We start from the raw sequence: 23259 nt of genomic DNA, 5'->3' as shown, positions 1-23259 counted from the left end.
ATGGCCATTTCATAATGGCTAAGGGGACACTGAATCAAGAAGACATAACAATTCTTAATATATATGCACCAAACCAAGGAGCACCAAAATATATAAGACAGCTACTTATTGACCTTAAAACAAAAACTGACAAAAACACAATCATACTTGGAGACCTCAATACACCGCTGACGGCTCTAGATCGGTCATCCAAACAGAGAATCAACAAAGACATAGTGGCCTTAAACAAAACACTAGAGCACCTGGATATGATAGACATCTACAGGACATTTCATCCCAAAGTGACTGAGTATACATTTTTCTCCAGTGTACATGGATCATTCTCAAGAATTGACCATATGTTGGGCCACAAAAACAACATCAGCAAATTCAGAAAAATTGAAGTTGTACCAAGCATATTTTCTGATCATAAAGCCTTGAAACTAGAATTCAACTGCAAAAAAGAGGAAAAAAATCCCACAAAAATGTGGAAACTAAACAACATACTTTTAAAAAATGAATGGGTCAAAGAAGAAATAAGTGCAGAGATCAAAAGATATATACAGACTAATGAAAATGATAATACGACATATCAGAATCTATGGGATGCAGCAAAAGCAGTGATAAGAGGGAAGTTCATATCACTTCAGGCATATATGAACAAACAAGAGAGAGCCCAAGAAAACCACTTAACTTCACACCTTAAGGAACTAGAAAAAGAAGAACAAAGACAACCCAAAACCAGCCGAAGAAAGGAGATAATAAAAATCAGAGCAGAAATAAATGAATTAGAGAACAGAAAAACTATAGAAAAAATTAATAGAACAAGGAGCTGGTTCTTTGAAAAGATCAACAAAATTGACAAACCCTTGGCAAGACTTACCAAGGAAAAAAGAGAAAGAACTCATATAAACAAAATCCAAAATGAAAGAGGAGAAATCACCACGGACACCGTACATATACAAAGAATTACTGTAGAATACTATGAAGAACTTTATGCTACTAAATTCAACAACCTAGAAGAAATGGATAAATTCCTAGAACAATACAACCTTCTTAGACTGAGTCAAGAAGAAACAGAAAGCCTAAACAGACCTATTAGTAGAGAAGAAATAGAAAAAACCATTAAAAACCTCCCCAAAAATAAAAGTCCAGGCCCTGACGGCTATACCAGCGAATTTTATCAAACATTCAAAGAAGACTTGGTTCCTATTCTACTCAAAGTCTTCCAAAAAATGGAAGAAGAAGCAATACTTCTAAACACATTTTATGAGGCCAACATAACCCTCATACCAAAACCAGGCAAGGATGGCACAGAAAAAGAAAATTACAGACCAATATCTCTAATGAATACAGATGCTAAAATACTAAACAAAATACTAGCAAGTCGAATACAACAACATATTAAAAAAAATAATACATCATGATCAAGTGGGATTCATCCCAGAATCTCAAGGATGGTTCAACATACATAAAACGGTTAACGTAATACACCATATCAACAAAACAAAGAACAAAAACCACATGATCTTATCAATAGACGCAGAAAAGGCTTTTGATAAAATACAACACAACTTTATGTTTAAGACTCTCAACAAAATGGGTATAGAAGGAAAATATCTCAACATGATAAAGGCCATATATGATAAACCATCAGCTAACATCATATTAAATGGCACTAAACTGAAGTCTTTCCCCGTTAAATCAGGTACAAGACAGGGTTGTCCACTCTCTCCACTCTTATTTAATGTGGTACTAGAGGTTCTAGCCAGAGCAATCAGACAAGAGAAAAAAATAAAAGGCATCCATATAGGAAAAGAAGAAGTAAAGGTATCATTTTTTGCAGATGATATGATCCTATACATCGAAAACCCCAAAGAATCTACAAAAAGACTACTAGAAACAATAAGCCAATACAGTAAGGTCGCAGGATACAAAATTAACATACAGAAGTCAATAGCCTTTCTATATGCCAACAATGAAACAATTGAAAACGAACTCAAAAGAATAATCCCCTTCACGATTGCAACAAAAAATATAAAATACTTAAGAATAAACATAACAAAGAATGTAAAGGACTTATATAATGAAAACTATAAACCATTGTTAAGGGAAATCGAAAAAGATATAATGAGATGGAAGAATATAACTTGTTCTTGGCTAGGAAGAATAAATATAATCAAGATGGCTATATTACCCAAAGCAATATACAAATTTAATGCAATTCCCATCAAACTTCCAATGACATTTTTTAAAGAAATAGAGCAAAAGATGATCAGATTTATATGGAACTATAAAAAACCCCAAATAGCCAAAGCAATCCTAAAGAAAAAGAATGAAGCTGGGGGCATTACAATACCTGACTTCAAACTATATTATAGGGCCACGACAATCAAAACAGCATGGTATTGGCTGAAAAATAGACACTCAGACCAATGGAACAGAATAGAAAGTCCAGAAATAAAACCACATACATATAGTCAAATAATTTTTGATAAAGGGGCCAACAACACACAATGGAGAAAAGAAAGCCTCTTCAACAAATGGTGCTGGGAAAACTGGAAAGCCACATGCAAAAGAATGAAACTGGAGTACAGTTTGTCCCCCTGTACAAAAATTAACTCAAAATGGATCAAAGATCTAAACATAAGACCTGAAACAATTAAGTACATAGAAGAAGACATAGGTACTCAACTCATGGACCTGGGTTTTAAAGAGCATTTTATGAATTTGTCTCCAATGGCAAGAGAAGTGAAGGCAAAAATTAATGAATGGGACTACATCAGACTAAGAAGTTTTTGCTCAGCAAGAGAAACTGATAACAAAATAAACAGAAAGCCAACTAAATGGGAAATGATATTTTCAAACAACAGCTCAGATAAAGGCCTAATATCCAAAATATACAAAGAACTCATAAAACTCAACAACAAACAAACAAACAATCCAATAAAAAATGGGAAGAGGATATGAACAGACACTTCTCCCAGGAAGAAATACAAGTGGCCACCAGATATATGAAAAGATGCTCATCTTCTTTAGCTATTAGAGAAATGCAAATCAAAACTGCAATGAGATACCACCTCACACCTGTTCGATTAGCTATTATTAGCAAGACAGGTAATAGCAAATGTTGGAGAGGCTGTGGAGAAAAAGGAACCCTCATCCACTGTTGATGGGAATGTAAGGTAGTACAACCACTATGGAAGAAAGTATGGTGGTTCCTGAAAAAACTGAAAATAGAACTACCTTATGACCCAGCAATCCCTCTACTGGGTATATACCCCAAAAACTCAGAAACATTGATACGTAAAGACACATGCAGCCCCATGTTTATTGCAGCATTGTTCACAGTGTCCAGGACATGGAAACAAACAAAAAGCCCATCAATAGATGACTGGATAAAGAAGATGTGGCACATATACACTATGGAATACTACTCAGCCATAAGAAATGATGACATCGGAACATTTACAGCAAAATGGTGGGATCTTGATAACATGATACGAAGCGAAATAAGTAAATCAGAAAAAAACAGGAACTGCATTATTCCATACGTAGGTGGGACATAAAAGTGAAACTAAGAGACATTGATAAGAGTGTTGTGGTTACGGGGGGGAGGGGGGAATGGGAGAGGGAATGGGGGAGGGGGAGGGGCACAAAGAAAACAAGATAGAAGGTGACAGAGGACAATCTGACTTTGGGTGATGGGTATGCAACATAATTGAACGACAAGATAACCTGGACTTGTTATCTTTGAATATATGTATCCTGATTTATTGATGTCACCCCATTAAAAAAATAAAATTATTAAAAAAAAATGAAAGGTATATGCAAATTTAGGATGGATAGTAACTTAGCTCTGGCTTCTAGGTAGCAGAGATGTTTATCATCTGTCTCCAAATCCTTTGGAATTGATTTGAGTTTAGTACTAGGCATATACATCTATATATGATAGCTTCTGTTGGAATTTCCACATAGGAGAAAGCCTGACAAAGACCGAATATGTCTACAAAAACCAATTTGTTTACTGGTAATTGGTTGCAATCTCCTTGTGTTATTGAAGTTGTGTGTCTAAATAAAAGCTTTTTCCCTATAAAAAAATAAAAATAAATTAAAAAAATAAAACAGAGAGCTGTTGAAGAGTTATGAAAGCCTTTATAATATTCTAGAATCAAAGTCTCTTCTCAGTGAAGTATTGTTGAAATTAAATTTAATGGGGTGACATTGATCCATAAGAGTACATAGGTTTCAGGTGAACATCTCTTTAGCATTTGGCTGCATTGTGTGCCCATCACCCAAAGTCAAATCATTTTTTCTCATCGTACATTTGTCCCTCTTTACACCCCCTCCTCCTATAACCATTTCACTTTTATCTATTTCCATTAGTCTCATTTTTATATCTCACCTATGTGGGATGTATATTTGTCCCTCTTTGAGAAGGTAGAAATGTAACCAGGCTTGACAGAAACACAGATACCTAGAGCTTTCAATCATCCCTAAATGTAATGTATCCCTGAAAAGCACACACTGTGATAATATCCTAATAGCACTGTCACTTAGAAAATGAACATAGCAGAACCTGACAATGTGCCACAGCATTTAAAACTGGAGAAGTGTTTTCTAAAGAATAAACTTTTAAAATGTTCTTTTCTAAAAGTGGGATAGCTGGGTCAAAAGGCAGTTCGATTTTTAATTTTTAAGAACACTATAGAACTGTTCCAAAAGGAGAAATGCACCCCCATGTTTATGGCAGCATTGTTCACAACAGCAAAGATCTGGAAACAGCCCAAGTGTTCATCAGTGGACAAGTGGATTAAAAAGCTATGGTACATATATACTATGGAATACTACTCAGCCATAAGAAATGATGACATCGGATTATTTACAATAACATGGATGGACCTTGAAAACATACTGAGTGAAATAAGTAAATCAGAAAAAAACTAAGAACTATACAAATCCATACATAGATGGGACATAAAATTGAGACTCAGAGACACGGACAAGAATGTGATGGTAACTGGGGGTGGGGGGTTGGGGAGGAGGAAGGAGAGGGAGGGGGTGGGGGATGGGAGAGGCACAAAGGAAACCAGATAGAAGGTGACGGAAGACAATTGGACTTTGGGTGAGGGGTATGCAACATAATCAAATGTCAAAATAATCTGAGATGTTGTCTCTGAACATATGTACCCTGATTTATCAATGTCACCTCATTAAAATTAATAAAAAAAACAAAAAAATAAAACGTTCTTTTATATATCAAATAAAGAAACAATTCCTCTTAAATAATTTCCTAAAATATATATAAGGCATTTGTCAAATTGCACTCCAAGAAATCATAAATACCTAAACTTTTATTTTTGGGGGTCCTCAAGACAAAAAAGCATGTGCATTCAAGGCAAATATATGCATAGTAAAAATCTTCACAAGGTTAAAAAATATATAGCTAACACAAAAAAAAAATGGAAGGAGGATATTATTGAAACCAGCAGGGTCTGAGCCCAGCTAGTCAAAGTGTCTTGATGCAAGTCTGCAAGTATGCTATGCAGCAAATATGTATGGCATCTTAAATAAAAAATTCCAATATACACCTGACCAGGTGGTGGCGCAGTGGATAGAGCATTGGACTGCGATGCAGAGGACCTGGATTCGGGACCCCGAGGTCGCCAGCTTGAGTGCGGGCTCATCTGGTTTGAGGGAAAAAACCCACCAGCTTGAACCCAGGGTCGCTGGCTCCAGCAAGGGGTTACTCAGTCTGCTGAAGGCCTGCGGTCAAGGCACATGTGAGAGAGCAATCAATGAACAACTAAGGTGTTGCAACGCGCAATGAAAAACTAATGATTGATGCTTCTCATCTCTCTCCGTTCCTGTCTGTCCCTGTCTATCCCTCTCTCTGACTCACTCTCTGTCTCTGTAAAAAAAAAAAAAAAAATTCCAATATATCCCAAAACATGAATTTTCTAGTCTTGTTCTGTGAGAGAAAAAAGACAATTTTTACACAATTGTGTAGTCACCATTTTAACATAAGATAAATCCAGCAACTAAATAAAAGTTTCATGTTTGCATGTGTATGTGTAAAGCCAGTATCCACGGCCATCACCACAGCCGCCTGACATGTGCAGGTTTGCATTTGATTCAAACAAACGGTAATGAAACAACAGAGCCAAGAACTGGTGGGCCATTAGCTTTAATCCTAGTTTGCACCCAGTGGGCAAGAAGTACACACAGTGGGAAAACACTTCCCTTTCCTTTCAGAGCTCTCAAAGCCACTGATTTATCCGAATTTTCCTAGGATCAAAGGTTTGTACCTCACCAGCCTTATTCACCTCTGTTCCCCATCTCCTTCTCTCTGCACAAACTGGCTTCTCCTTCAGCACTCTGCCATCTTGGCTGCTTCTCCTCTCCTCCACGTGGCCTTTCTGTGCTCTCCCCAGCATGGGCTCCTCTGCCCTATTTTATAGTGTAAAAATCAAAATCTTTAATCCAATATATAAACAAGAAAGTCTCTGATACAAAGCCACTTATCTGAGGCATAAATGGGATTCCTCATAACAGTGCACCACCCCCTATCATGCAACAGTTAAGGGTGTGGGGATAAGCTTAGTCTTAGAGTTAAGCCTTAGGCTATAAGGACCCTGCCTGCTTACAGCCTGTCCCCCACACCCAATGCAAATTATAAGCAAGCAAACATATATATCATATTTACAAACTAATTTGACCAATATTCCACCCCTTTTGCTCACTTCACAATCTAAAGCACAGGTATTTCTGCACATGAAAATTAGCACATTACACAAATTACAACAACAGCACAAATTATACAGTTTTAACAATTACAAAGGTACATTTCACCAGTCTCTGAGCATTTTGCCAAAAGCACAAAATGTCCTTGGCCTTTTTTCTAGCCATTTGAAAAGCTTCCCAAGACAGGAGAGCCTTTAGCAAAGCCACCCCCAGCCCCATCAGGGTATTTCACATTGTTAAAAAGCCATAAGTCCATCCAACAAAGGAGTCAGTGCCCACTCCGGTCGTAGTCCAGGAATCAGTCCAAGCACATGGGGCCTCAGCCACCCCCCTCATCCCTGCCATCCTGGCAGGTTTTACACTGTCCCAAAGAAGAACACGTGGCAATGGCAGTCAGCATTTGCATCTCTGCTCTGGAGGGCATGAAGGTATTCACCCCTATATCCCAAAATCACAGACCTAGCAGGGCCGTAGTAGATATTCCTTGCTGCTGGGCTCTCACCTTCTGGATACTGCAGAATGCAACCCCAGCTCAATTCTCCTCATCCTCCAAAGAGGAACTGAAAACACCAGCTCCTGCTGCTGGGCTTGAACCCTGTGCTGTCACTGCCTTCTGCTCTGTGGGCCTTGCAGCCCTGTCCTCAGCCCTAGCCCTCCACTGCTGCTTGCTCTCCACAACATCCAGGGCAATCTGCAACTCGTGAACCTGTGATTCCTTCTCCAGTGGTTGCTCTATTTCCAAGTGAATTTTACAAACCTGGTTGGCCTCCTCTGGTGCTTGCTCCAGCTCCTGGTTTGGCATTTCTTTTCCCATATTTGCTTCAGCTCCTTCCACTGCTCTGTTTGCAGGTCCCGGGAAACCTCTAACACATAGCTCTTGGTTTCCTCATGCATGGCTGTAAAAGTCAGCCAGCCTATGGATGCCAAAGGGACAGCCATGGGGAACCATTACAGCAGCCAGCCCTCTACTCCACCACTGAAAGGTAGTGGTGGCTCCTTTTCGATTTGTATAGAATCCTGCCGACTATGCCAAATGTAAAGCCAGTATCCACGGCCACCATCACAGCTGTCTGGTCCCTGCAGGTTTGCATTTGATTCTGTTAGACAGTAATGAAACAACAGAGCCAAGAACTGGTGGGCCATTAGCTTTAATCCTAGTTTGCACCCAGTGGGCAAGAAGTACACACAGTGGGAAAACACTTCCCTTTCCTTTCAGAGCTCTCAAAGCCACTGATTTATCCGACTTTTCCTAGGATCAAAGGTTTGTACCTCACCAGCCTTATTCACCTCTGTTCCCCATCTCCTTCTCTCTGCACAAACTGGCTTCTCCTTCAGCACTCTGCCATCTTGGCTGCTTCTCCTCTCCTCCACGTGGTCTTTCTGTGCTCTCCCCAGCATGGGCTCCTCTGCCTTATTTTATAGTGTAAAAATCAAAACCTTTAATCTAATATACAAACAAGGAAGTCTCTGATACAAAGCCACTTATCTGAGGCATAAATGGGATTCCTCATAAGAGTGTACGACCCTCTATCATGCAATAAACAGTCAAAGGTGTGGGGAAAAGCTTAGTCTTAAAACTAAGCCTTAGGCTATAAGGACCCTGCCTTCTTATAGCCTGTCCCCCATGCCCAATGCAGACTATAAGCGAGCAAACATATATATCATATTTACAAACTTATTTGACCAATAGTATGTGTGTATGTGATTAAATTCCACCATTCTACCTTCAATGCATCACTGCAGTATGGATGTAGCCTCGGTGCTCATTTTGTGTCTTCTGCACATCATTGCTTTCCTAATGTTGTCTGAGATAATGGGGAGAGAAGACTACATCCACATTTGCTGTTAGTGCATCTCTCCTACCCCCTAAAAAGCAGTGAAATTAGTTTTGAGATAAGAAGCTGGTGTTTGGAAGATATATTTCCAGGTTCCACAGTACTTATTTCAATTTACTGGACTAATGTCTGGATTAAGGACACTCCTTAATGATAGGTAAAGTGGCTACTCAGCCACCATCTTTCTTAAGAACAATATAGGCCTGAAAGAGGAAGAACTTGCCTACTCAGTAATCTGGCTCAAAGCTCCATTGCAGTTGAATGTTGAATAAGAGATGATTGGATTAGGGTGCATTTTGAGACAAAGACTTGTCAAAAACATTTCAGAGTAGGACACAGGCTGAAGAGAGATGAAAAGCCAGATTTTATAAGCTAGGTTATCAAATTACACTTTACATACACTCTTTCCCTGTGTTTTTCCATGTGTTTGGTAAATGTATTTTCTTAATTGAATTTACTGGGATAACACTGGTTAACAAAGTTATACAGGTTTCATGTGTCCAACTACATAACACATCTTTGTATACCATATTGCAGTGGTTCTCAAAGTGTGCGCCAGTGTGCACTGGTGTGCCCTAGAAGATTTCTAGGCGTGCACTATGGTATTCCAGAGAAATATGTGCCTGTTGGGGACCAAAAATGCAACAGAGTTTTTGGAGTTTAGATTTTGGGGGGACAGAGGTGTGGGGAATTGGCTGTAAGCTGATAGTCTGCCCAACCCCCACCTCACTTGCTTGATTAGGTTGCAATAGGCTGTTAAGCTGTGGTGCTGGATTGTTTACACTACCTCTCATGTTCCCTGGAAAGACTGGAGGCAAGTTTATTCTATCCTTTGTTTGGTGTAAAGTTAAGATGATATGTATGGTGGGGGGTTTCTGCACTCAACACAAGAATGAAAAAAACTTAACACATTTGTGCCGAGACTTACCAAATTTACTAAATCTATATATCTATAGATATATAAAGATAACTTTTTTGTCATTTTTAAAATTTTTTTTAACATTTCTTTTCTATGAATTCAAAAAGGCATAACTCAAAAAGTATAACATAAAAATGTTTCTTAATGTCAGAATAAATTTAACTTTGTCATATTTATTTCATTTAATTACCATAAAAGCATGCTTGGACTTTATATTTTTTTTCTTTAATACTTGACTTAATTATTATAACATACTTCTCAGAAATTTGAATATAGTGTGCCTACAATTATTTGTAGGATTTTAAATGTGCCCCAACTTCAAAAAGTTTGAGAACCACTGCCATATTGTCTATTTACCCACCCAAGTCAAGTCTTCATACAGCACCATTTATCCCCCTACACCCTCCTCCACTCTCTGAAAATTACCATACTAATGTCCTTGTCCATGACATTTTCTTTCTTTTTTTGGTCTTTTTTTGCTCAATCCCCTAATTCCCCCTCACCTTGACAGTTGTCAGTTTGCTTTCTATCTATTATTCTATCCCAATTTTGCTTGTTAATTCATTCTGTTCATTAGATTCCACTTATGAGTAAAATCACATGGTACTTGTCTTTCTCTGACTGGATTATTTCACTTAGCATAATGTTCTCCAGGTCCATCCATGTGGTCACAAAGGTAATATTTCTCTTTTTTTTATGGCCATGTATTTTTCCATTGTATATATGTACCACAGATTTTTTATTCACTCATCTACTAAGGGGCACTTGGACTATTTCCAAATCTTAGCTATTATAAATAATGTCACAATAAATATAGGGGTGCATATATTCTTTCCAACTAGTATTTTGGGTTTTTTTGGATATATTTCCAGAAGTTAAATTGCTGCATCATAATGCAGTTCTATTTTTAATTTTTTGAGGTAACTCCATACTGTTTTCCACAGTGGTTGTACCAATCTGCAGATATCAAACTATACTATAAGACCATAGTAATAAAACAGCACTGTACTGGCATAAAAACACACATGTAGATGAATGGAACAGAATAAAGAGCCCAGAGATAAACCCACAACTATATGGTCAATTAATATTTAACAAAGGATGAAAAACCATACAATGGAGTAAAGAAAGTGCATTCAATAAATGGTGTTGGAAAAATTAGACAGGTAGTACAAAATAATAAAACTAAATCACTTTCTCATACTATATACAAAAATAAACTCAAAATGGATTAAAGACTTAAAAATCAGACCCCAAATCATAAAAATCCTAGAAGAACATATAGACAATAAAATCTTAGACATTTCTTGTAGCAATAGTTTTTCTAATATATAACCTTGGACAAGGAAAACAAAAGAAAAAATAAAAAGGACTACATCAAACTAAAACTATTTTGCACAGCAAAGGAAATCATCAACAAAATTAAAAGACAACTCACTGAATGGAAGAACATATTCGCTGATACATTGATAAGGGACTAATATTCAAAATTTATAAAGAACTTATAAAACTCAATACCAAATAAACAATCCAATTAAAAATGAACAAAGGACTTGAATAAAACCTCTCCAAAGAGGACATACAGATGGCTAACAGATATGAAAAGATGCTCAATGTCACTAATCATCAGAGAAATACAAATTATAACCACAATGAGATGTCACCTCACTCTTATCAGAATGGCTATCATCAATAAATTAACAAACAAGTGTTGATGAGGATGTAGAGAAAAGAGAACCCTCATACACTGTTGGTAAACCTATTTTTAAATGTTATTACTATCTGGTCTACACAAGAATGTAAGCTCCATGCCAGCAGTGGTGATTGTCTGCTTTATTAATGGCTGCACTCCCTTATGCTTAGAACATTGCCAGGGTCATATTGAGAAATTAACAGCTATTTGATGAAGAATGACTGCATTCATCACGTTATTGGGAATCTAGGGAAAGTTTCCATGGTCAGACTTTGGTCCATGTTGTAGAGAAACAACATTCTTGAGACTAGGGCAGTGGTTCTCAAATTTTTTGAAGTCGGGGCGTATTTAAAATTCTACAAATAATTGTAGGCACACTATATACAAATTTCTGAGAAATATGTTATAATAGTTAGGTCAAATATCAAGGAAAAAGTATAAAATCCAAGCATGCTTTTATGATAATTAAATGAAATAAATATAACAAAATTAAATTTATTCTGACATTAAGAAATATTTTTATGTTACATTTTTTGTTATCTTTCTCGAATTTGTAAAAAGGAGGGGTTAAAAATTTTAAAAAAGACAAAAAAGTTATCTTTTTATATTTATAGGTACATTCTTAGTAAGATTTAGTAAATTCAGAAGGTCCCTTCGTGAATGTGTTAAGTTTTTTTTATTCTTGTGTTTATGAGAAACATGAGCCTGATGTGTCCTAGTGATTTCTTCAAAGTTTGGGCATATATTTGAAAGGCAAACTCTCATTTCCTTTTCAATACATTGAAGAATTCCTCTCTTTTTACTCTTAATTGTGTTGGGGGTAGAAAATCCTAATTCACATAAATAGGATGTTGAAAATTGTAGTAAAATGTTCAAAGCTTTTTTAGATATTGCCACATACTCTTCTTTTATAGAAATCCAAAAGGCTTCAAGAGACAATTTCTTATATTTAATCATCAATCCACAATCAGTGGATATAGCTGCCAGTTCTTCTTCTGTTAATGTTAAACCAAAATCACTTGATGCCTCCATGAATGGGTTTCTAATCCAATCGTATTGTTCAGTGTTAAGTGATGAAAGATACTATAAATTAAATTCTGCCCATCAGCCTTCAAGTCCTCTTTTATTTACACTTAACTTTTGCTCACTTCCAGAATCGGATTCTTCAATATCACACTTCTTTTTGAGAAATCTATCCATTTTATTTGGGTGTATTTATCTAAAAATAATATAATGATGTGTTAATAATAAATATAATAATGATGATGTGTTAATAAAAAGAGTGGTATTTCCATAATGAAATGGTATAATAGAGTAACTATATTTATTTTTATATATGGGCACATTCTGCGTACCAGCACAGCTAGTATTTCCAGGTCCCGAATGGGAACAGTGTAAAATTAAGAAAATACGCAGAATTAAGAAAATACAGGGTTAGGAGGACCCTGTAATTGCTGCTGGCAAGAACAAAGTGAGCCTCCAAAATGCATCTTGCTTTATTTATAGGGCAAAGTGAGGCCATTAGCAAATCAATAAGATTTCTGGTCATGTTTCCAAGGCAACCCAAGAATTTTACCAAGTGCAGAAAACCCCCACCATACATACATATCATCTTAACTTTACACCAAACAAAGGATAAAAGAAATTTGCCTCCAGTCTTTCTGGGGGACATGGGAGGTACCAGCACCACAGCTTAACAGCCTTTTGCAACCTAATCAGGTAAGTGAGGTGGGGGGTTGGGAAGACTGTCAGCTTACAGCCAATTCCCCACACCTCTGTCCCCCAAAAATCTAAACTCCAAAAAACCCTGTTGGTTTATTGGTCCCCAACAGGCACATATTTCTCTAGAATACCATAGGGCACACCTGGAAATCTTCTAGGGCACACCAGTGCACCCTGGTGCACACTTTGAGAACCACTGGACTAGGGGGTCAGGACAGCACTACTGGTGAAAATTCACAGTACTTCAGGGAGAAATTCATTTGGGTAGGAGTCATGGCTCTAAGACATAGACATTCCTCCCTCTATGAGGATTGGTTTTTCATTGTCAGTCTAGGAATCTGTCTTTGATTTAAGGCAGGTTTGTGTTGGAAGGCAGGGTGAGGGTAGCAAATGAGTGATCCCTTAGAACTACATTACATAAGTATAATTCATTTATAGGTCAGAAAAAAAGACTGAAGGGGAGAATAGGGAAACAGTTTAACTACTACTTGTGAAATTCATGAGGTCTTAAATTTGTCTTAATCTAGATTCTAGGGTGGGAGTAAATGGATACTATTTTAGACCCTTCACATAAGCCTTTTCATTTAATCCCACAGTAACTCTGTGAAAATAATGAGGTAACATTTTACTAAAAAAAAAAAAGAAAACAAAAAACAACAACAAAAAAAAAAACCCACACACATAAAAACATTGATGTGGAGAGATTAAATAGCTTGCTTTAGGTGGTAGAGCTACAGAAGTGTTGAGTCGGGATACAAACTTGAATCTGTTTAATTTCAGGGTCCACTTTGTTACTCCAGGACTCAATATTTTTAGTCTGCCTAAGTTTCAAATCTTACATTTAACATTTTTTACCCTTCATTACACTGATAATAGCAAAATAATTGTTTCAGCAGAAGAATGTACTGTCTCTGAATTATTGTTTTGTATTTATGTGAGGGATGTAGATATGAACCTCTGCATCAAGGAAAATCACACTCAAGATGAAAGATTCAAGAGAGTAAAGAGACTGTTAGGTTTAATTAAGAGTGATAACTTCATTAAAAAACTATTCCTTTCATATATCATTTCTAAAATGTTTGCAAGAATTGAGCCTTAGAAAATAAAAATTCAGAAAGGTTTTTCATGTATCTTTAAATGACTCTTCTCGCCTGTGGAAGATGTCTTCTGTGTTAATCAAAGATTCATTTTGTAGAGCAATATGTCTTGGGGCCAAGTACTTCTTCATATGACTATGTTCTTGGATGCTGCTGATTAGTATGAGAAAATTCTACTATGTAAGTCATTAAAACAGGGAAGACTTTGTGAAATCTTCCTGTCAGTCCCTTTTCATATTTATTTGTATGCATTTAATCTGTTTCTTTCTTATGTGGGACTCCTACCTTCTGTTTTCTTTTTTTTCCCTATCCTCTATTTTCATGTGCTTTAGAAAATTATAAATTATGCAAGGCACTGAATTTTATTGAAGGATAAAGAAAGCAATTGGGTATTTAATAACAATGGATGTTATGAGTAATTGTTAACTCTAGAATAAAAACAAACTTTCAAAAAAGCTGAGTTGAAAAAGCCTCTCACGATCAATATTAACACAATTTAGCTATGTATTTGACTCTGCTTCTAGTTATCCAATACTCATAGAAATAAATTTGAGGATGGGGTTTGGTGGACATATTTATTGAAGACCTACTGTGTAACAGATGTGCTAAAAAGCATTTTACATATGTTAACTCATTCCTCCTTACAACAACACTGTGAAGTAATTACTTTTAGCCTCATTTTAGAGTTGAAGAAACTGAGTCTTGGAGAAATTAGTTAATCTGCCCCAAATCACAAGATTAGTATTTATCAGAGATAGGATATGAGAGCCCTGGTGAATCATGCTCTAAACTTTTGCTTTTTATTTCTATAGGAAAGGACATTATCTTAATTAATTGCATCCTTTTTTATTTGTGTTTTATTTTTTAGGTGAGAGGAGGGGATATAGTGAGGTAGAATCCCACAGGTGCCCTGGCAACCCCATCTGGAGATGATGCTTGAATACTAAGCTATTTTTAGTGCTTGAGGCGACAGAGCTATGCCTCAGCACCAGGGCCATGCTCAAGCCAATTGAGCCACTGGCTGCAGAAAGGGAAGAGAAAAAGAAGAGGAGGAAGGGAGAAGCAGATGGTTGCTTGCCTGTGTGCCCTCACCTGGAATCAAACCTGGGATATCCATATGCTGGGCTGACACTCTATTCACTGAGCCACCAGCCACAGCTATTGATTGCATCTTTAAACTTCATCATCAATAAATATTTATTGAGATGTACTTTCTGAAAATAGCACATTAAAAATCTCTCTCTGTACAACTAGAAGTCACTTTATAATATCTCATCCTTTCCCTCTTTTTACTCTTTTTTCAGTTGTAAAAAATTATTTTTCTATTTTAAAATCATGAAATGTATACAGAAGTATATATAAGATAAATATGTATAGTTTTAAGAATCATAACACAATGAATAACCATATTTTCAGATTAAGAATAAAAACTGTTTCAGCACCTCAGGAGTCCTTCTGTGAGCCCCTTCTTTTTTTTTTTTTCTTTTCTTTCTTTTTTTATTAAATTTAATGCAGTGACATTGATAAATCAGGGTACATATGTTGAGAGAAAATATCTCTAGATTATTTTGACATTTGATTGTGCTGTATACCCCTCCCGCAAAGTTAAATTGTCTTCTGTCACCTTCTGTCTGGTTTTCTTTGTGCCCCTCCCCTCCCCTAACCCCTCTCTCCTTCTTCACCCCATACCCCCTCCCCCAACCCCCCACCCCTGTTGCCATCACATTCTTGTTCATGTCTCTGAGTCTCATTTTTATGTCCCTTCTATGTATGGATTCATCTTAGTTTTTTTTCTGATTTACTTATTTCACTCCGTATAATGTTGTCAAGGTCCATCCATGTTATTGTAAATGATCCGATGTCATCATTTCTTATGGCTGAGTAGTATTCCATAGTATATATGTACCAAAGCTTTTTAATCCACTCGTCCTCTGACGGACACTTGGGCTGTTTCCAGATCTTCCTATTGTGAACAATGCTGCCACAAACATGCGGGTGCATTTAACCTTTTCGAGCCGTTCTATGGTGTCCTTGGGGTATATTTCTAAAAGTGGGATAGCTGAGTCAAAAGGCAGTTTGATTTTTAATTTTTTGAGGAATCTCCATAATGTTTTCCACAGTGGCTGCACCAGTCTGCATTCCCACCAGCCGTGAAGGAGGGTTCCGTTTTCTCCACATCCTCGCCGGCACTTATTCTGTGTTGTTTTGTTGATAAGCGCCATTCTGACTGGTGTGAGGTGATATCTCATTGTGGTTTTAATTTGCATTTCTCTAATGATTAGTGATGTTGAGCATTTTTTCATATGCCTATTGGCCATCTGTATGTCCTCTTTGGAGAAGTGTCTATTCATCTCTTTTGCCCATTTTTGGATTGGGTTGTTTGTCTTCCTGGTGTTGAGTTTTACAAGTTCTTTATAAATTTTGGTTATTAACCCCTCATCAGACGTATTGTCAAATATGTTCTCCCATTGTGTAGTTTGTCTTTTTATTCTGTTCTTGTTGTCTTTAGCTGTGCAAAAGCTTTTTAGTTTGATATAGTCCCATTTGTTTATCCTGTCTTTTATTTCACTTCCCCGTGGAGATAAATCAGCAAATATATTGCTCCGAGAGATGTCGGAGAGCTTACTGCCTATGTTTTCTTCTAAGATGCTTATGGTTTCACGGCCTACATTCAAGTCTTTTATCCATTTTGAGTTTATTTTTGTGAGTGGTGTAAGCTGGTGATCTAGTTTCATTTTTTTTGCAGGTAGCTGTCCAATTTTCCCAACACCATTTGTTAAAGAGGCTGTCTTTACTCCATTGTATTTCCTTACCTCCTTTGTCAAATATCAGTTGTCCATAGAACTGTGGGTTTATTTCTGGGTTCTCTGTTCTGTTCCATTGATCTATATGCCTGTTCTTATGCCAGTACCAGGCTGTTTTGAGTACAACGGCCTTGTAGTATAACTTGATATCAGGAAGTGTGATACCTCCCACTTTATTCTTCTTTTTTAAGATTGCTGAGGCTATTCGTGTTCTCTTTTGGTTCCATATAAATTTTTGGAATATGTGTTCTATATCTTTGAAGTATGTCATTGGTATTTTAATTTGTATTGCATTGAATTTATAGATTGCTTTGGGTAATATAGACATTTTAATGATGTTTATTCTTCGTAACCATGAGCAGGGTATATGCTTCCACTTGTTTGTATCTTCCTTGATTTCTTTTATCAATGCTTTGTAATTTTTCAAGTACAAGTCTTTAGTCTCCTTGGTTAAGTTTACTCCTAGGTACTTCATTTTTTTGGTTGTAATTGTGAAGGGGATTGTTTCCTTAATTTCTCTTTCTGACTGTTCATTGTTGGTGTATAAAAATGCTTCTGATTTCTGAGTATTGATTTTATATCCTGCCACTTTGCTGAATTCATTTATCAGGTCCAATAGCTTTTTGACTGAGACTTTAGGGTTTTCTATATACAATATCATATCATCTGCAAATAATGATAGTTTTACTTCTTCTTTTCCAACTTGAATGCCTTTTATTTCTTCTTCTTGTCTGATTGCTGTGGCTAGGACTTCCAGGACTATGTTAAATAAGAGTGGTGAAAGGGGGCACCCCTGCCTTGTTCCTGATCTTAAGGGTATTGCTTTTAATTTTTGCCCATTGAGTATGATGTTGGCTGTGGGTTTCTCATAGATGGCTTTTATCATGTTGAGGTATGTTCCCTGTATTCCCACTTTGCTGACAGTTTTGATCATGAATGGGTGCTGGATTTTATCAAATGCTTTTTCTGCATCTATTGAAATTATCATATGGTTTTTCTCCTTCTTTTTGTTTATGTGATGAATCACATTGATTGATTTACGAATATTGTACCAGCCTTGCCTCCCCAGAATAAATCCCACTTGATCATGGTGTATGATTTTTTCATATATTGTTGGATCCGGTTTGCTAATATTTTGTTGAGGATTTTAGCATCTATATTCATCAGAGATATTGGCCTATAATTTTCTTTCTTTGTGTTGTCTTTGCTTGGTTTTGGAATCAGAATTATGCTCGCCTCATAAAAGGAGCTTGGAAGTCTTCCTTCCTCTTGAATTTTTTGAAATAGTTTGAGAAGGATAGGAGTTAGTTCTTCTTTGAATATTTGGTAGAATTCCGTTGTGAAGCCATCGGGCCCTGGACTTTTCTTTGTTGGGAGTTTTTTGATAACTGTTTCGATCTCATTTGTTGTAATCGGTCTGTTTAGGTTTTCTGATTCTTCCAGATTGATTTTTGGAAGATTGTATGTTTCAAGGAATTTGTCCATTTCATTTAGGTTGTCTAGTTTTTTGGCATACAGTTCTTCATAGTATTTTCTTACAATATTTTGTATTTCTGTTGTGTCAATTGTTATTTCTCCTCTCTCATTTCTAATTTTATTTATTTGAGTTCTCTCTCTCTTTTTCTTGGTGAGTCTACTTAAAGGTTCATCAATCTTGTTTACCTTTTCAAAGAACCAGCTCCTAGTTTCATTGATCCTCTGTATTGTTTCTTTAGCCTCTATGTCATTTATTTCTGCTCTGATCTTTATTATTTCTTTCCTTCTACTACATTTGGGCTTTACTTGCTGTTCTTTTTCTAATTCTTTTAGATGCAGGGTTAAGTTGTTTACTTGAGCTTTTTCTAGCTTCTGAAAGTGTGCCTGTAGTGCTATGAACTTCCCTCTCAGCACTGCTTTTTCTGTGTCCCATAAATTTTGAGTTGTTGTATGCTCATTGTCATTCGTTTCTAGGAATTTTTTTATTTCTTCTTTGATCTCATTCTTAGTCCATTCATTATTTAACACCCTGCTATTTAGTTTCCATGTGTTTGAGAATTTTTGAGCTTTTCTGCTGTGATTCATTACTAGTTTCATGCCGTTGTGATCGGAGAAAGTGCTTGATATGATTTCAGTCTTCTTAAATTTGTTGAGACCACTTTTGTGCCCTAACATGTGGTCTATCCTAGAGAATGTACCATGAGCACTTGAAAAGAATGTATATTCTGCTGCTTTAGGGTGAAAGGTTTTGAAGATATCTATTAAATCGAGTTCATCTAGTGTTTCCAATAAGTCTGCTGTTTCTTTGTTAATTTTCTTTCTTGAGGACCTATCTAGTGATGTTAGTGGGGTATTGAAATCCCCTACTATTATAGTATTGCTGTTGATCTCACCCTTTAAATCCATCAAAGTCTGTTTTATATATTTGGGTGCTCCTATATTAGGTGCATAGATATTTATAATAGTTATATCTTCCTGTTGGATTACTCCCTTTATCATTATGTAGTGGCCTTCTTTATCTCTTACTATATCCTTTGTTTTAAAGTCCAATTTGTCTGATATAAGTATTGCTACCCCAGCTTTTTTTTCATTTCCGTTTGCATGAAACATTTTTTTCCATCCTTTTACCTTCAATCTATGTGTGTCTTTTGTTCTAAGGTGTGTCTCTTGTAGACAACATATGTATGGGTCCTGTTTTCTTATCCATGCAGCTACCCTATATCTTTTGATTGGATCATTTAATCCATTTACATTTAAGGTTATTATTGATATGTAGTTGTTTATTGCCATTTTCTTCTTTAAAGGTGTATTCCTTTTTTTTTTTCTGTATTCTTTTCCCACTTTGATCTGTTTACACCAGGCCCCTTAATATTTCCTGCAGCATTGGTTTGGTTGTAATGAATTCCTTGAGTTGTTTTTTGTCTGGGAAGCTTTTTATTTCTCCTTCCATTTTAAACGATAGCCTTGCTGGATAAAGTATTCTTGGTTGTAGGTTCTTGTTCTGCATTACTTTGAATATTTCTTGCCATTCCCTTCTGGCCTCAAGTGTTTCTGTTGAGAAGTCAGATGTCATCCTTATGGGGGCTCCTTTGTAGATGATAACTTTTTTTTCTCTTGCAGCTTTTAATATTTTCTCTTTATCGCTTAGCTTTGGTATTTTAATTATGATGTGTCTTGGTGTAGGTTTCTTTGGGTTTCTCTTTAATGGAGTCCTCTGTGCTTCTTGGATTTTTGAGAGTTTCTCTTGCATTAATTTAGGGAAGTTTTCAGCTATGATATGATTGAACAAAGTCTCTATCCCTTGTTCTATTTCTTCTTCTTCAGGAACCCCTATGATGCGGATGTTATTTCTCTTCATGTTGTCACAGAGCTCTCTAAGAGTTTCCTCTGACTTTTTGAGTCTTTTTTCTCTTTTCTTCTCTGCTTTCATGCCTTCATTCCAGGTGTCCTGTAACTTGCTGATTTGATCCTCTGCTCTATTTATCCTGTTTTTAATTCCTTCCATTGTGGTCTTTATTTCTGATATTGTATTTGTCGTCTCCAACTGATTCTTTTTTATACTTGATATTTCTTTATTTAGGTTTTCAAACTGCCCCTCCATTGTTGTTCTAAGATCCCTAAGCATCCTTACAATCATTATTTTGAACTCCGCATCTGGAAGTTTGATTATTTCCATATCACTCAGTTCATCTCTCGAAAGTGTCTCTTGTGGTTTCATTTGGATTGCACTCCTTTGTCTTCTCATCTTTTTTTTTTTATTTGTAGAGTTGGTTGAGTCTAGGCTTGGTGTTGTCTGCCTCCAGTTTTCAGTTGTGTTATTTCTAGGTCTTCTTGGGTTGGTATCAGCTATTATTTGTAATTCACTTTTGGATTTGGGCAGCTTTGAAGTCTTGATTTGTTTGTTTTCTTAACAGGTGATAGTCTTGTTAACTGATCTCAGCAGGGGGCTTCCTTGAAACTGTAACCAGGAATGCTGTGGGTGTAACCTGAGACGCTGAAGGTCTCTTCCACCAACTAATCTCACTGGGGGCAGGGTTTTTTCTCAGCTTCAGTAGGGGGAGGTGTATCTCAGATCTCCATGGAGACCTGAGTTACTGCCCCTCCTCCCCACTTCTTGTTTTCAGCTGTGTCTTGTTGCGCTGATTGGAGCTGGATAGATGTCCGGAGATCTCTGATCCGGAAGCACTTCAGCTCTGTTTTGTGAAAGGTTCAGTCCCTCCCCCAGCTATGGCCGCCTCCAGCACGAATGAGTCAGCTTTTTTATTTCGTTTCTTGCATATCTTAGCCCCTCACAGTCTGTCCCTCTCCCTGTCCTTTCCACTTGGGAGATAAGCTGGTCTTTTCAACCCACCTTGCTCCCTGGTCACCAGGTAAGTGGCTGTGAGCAGTAGTTTCTGCTCTTTTTCCTCTGTGAAATCCTCTCTGGGCTCTCAGCCTCACTCCCCCCCCCCTTCCGTTCCTGTAAGCAGAGGAGATTCAGGCACTCCTTACCAGGATTATTGTGGCTTCCTCTTTGCTCCTTGGTTTTTGAGAGCTGTTCTTGCAGTTCAGTGTTGGTTTTTCATGCTGATTTTTCCTAAATTGATTTGTACTCCAGTTTGGTGTTGAGAGCTGGGCGTCTATGCGTCTGCCTACTCCGCTGCCATCTTGGAGCTCCCTGTGAGCCTCTTCTTAATCATAATCTTCTCTTTCCCCTATAAAGGTTACCACCATCTTCTATGTTAAACATTCATTTGTGTTTACCACTTTGGCACTTATGTGTATCTTTAAACATATCTTATTCAACTTTGACCAAATTAATCACAAGAATAAAACTGGTTCTGTAGGAAAAGTCAATATTGCCACAATTAAAGTAAGGTTCCCAAGAGAAGATAAATTAAACAAAGTTTCTGGGACATAGTCTGAAATCAACTACTCCAAAAGTTTACGGGGACTTCTGGGGAAATTAGTAAACAAAGTGATAGATGAGTGTGGAAAATATAGAGTTCATTACAGCTGGACATCTGGCAGATCTGAAGTATATCTAGGGACAGGACAAATGAAAAAAGTTAGCTTTACTTTTGAACTATTTTCTATTTCAAGCTTATTATGGTCTTACTCCAGCTCTCAGTAATGTATCTGAGAAAAACACCTCTGTGGAGCAACCAAAGTGATCACACCTAACCCAGGTAGCAGTTTTAAAAGAACAATAGAAATTTCATCAGCACACCATCTCGGCAAAGTAAGTACAGAATGCTTACTTGGACATTCTGTCCTAGGATTAAAAGTAGATATAGTGTTATCAGAGCAGATATTTCAGTTTCTCTCTACTAAGGGAGACAGATTTTGGAAATAGAGTCCTGTGAAGTTATAAAAACTTGATAAACACCTTAGGTTTTTCTCTGATATCCCAGAATAGCCATATTTTGGAATACATGTAAATTAAGCTCTAGAATAGAAATATTTGCTCTAAGTCTAAGAGCAAAACCTAAATAGACAGTCATGAAAAAGGCATAATATCAAATCTATATGCATTCTATGTAGTGTTGCTATAACAAACTCCAATACTTTTTAGAGAAAGATATCAAAATTTAGTGTCTTTATAATATATAACTTCTAATATATAGTATACAATAAAAAATATCTAGACATGTGAATAAATCAGGAAATGTGACACACAGACAAAAGGAAAATCAGTCAATAAAAAGAGACCTACAGAAAGCCCAAAAGTTGTAATTAGCAGATAAGTCCTTTAAAATATATAACTATGATAAATATGTTAAACATTTAAGTGAAAAAAATACTGTAGTGGGAGAAGAACTGGGGTCTTTCAGGAGAGATCAGGAAACTGTTTAAAAGAATGAAATAAAAATACTAGAACAAAAACATACAATATATAAAATTTAAAAATGTATTGAAAAGATTAATGATAGATTGGGCACAACAGAAGAAAAGATCAGTGAGCTTGAGCATGAGTCAGCAGAAATCATCCAAACAGAACACAAAGAAAATGAGTCTCAGTGCCATGTGATACATTCTCAAGCTATTTAAAATATATGAAACAAGTGTTCCATAATGCAAATAACGTGAAAATAGGTATTTGTGAATAGGTATTTGGACAGATATTGTCTAAAATATTCCAATATTTGACCAAAAGCAGAAAACCACTAACCCAAGAAGTTTAGCAAATCTCAAGCAAGACACTAATCTACTTGTAGGAAAATCCTGCCTTTTGCAAAATTTTTTAACGAAGTTTTGGACCATTATCTTATTTGATATATCTATCATATACAAATATAACAAATTAATTTTAAAAATTTACTCTGAAGAAAAAAAATTAAATGGATATTTCAATTTGTCAGACTAAGATATTTTCTAATAAAAATACTTTCATATTTTTTGTTTAGTCAGGAAAATCAGAGTTGGATATAGTGTATACTTGTGGTAACCAAGTTATTGCTATCCATAACCATTTTCTAAAATCTTTTTTTCTGTATTTTTTTTAATCCCC

The sequence above is a fragment of the Saccopteryx leptura genome, chromosome 8 (assembly GCF_036850995.1).
Source record: "Saccopteryx leptura isolate mSacLep1 chromosome 8, mSacLep1_pri_phased_curated, whole genome shotgun sequence".
NCBI classification, from domain to species: Eukaryota; Metazoa; Chordata; class Mammalia; order Chiroptera; family Emballonuridae; genus Saccopteryx; species Saccopteryx leptura.
This window is presented reverse-complemented; position numbering follows the sequence as displayed.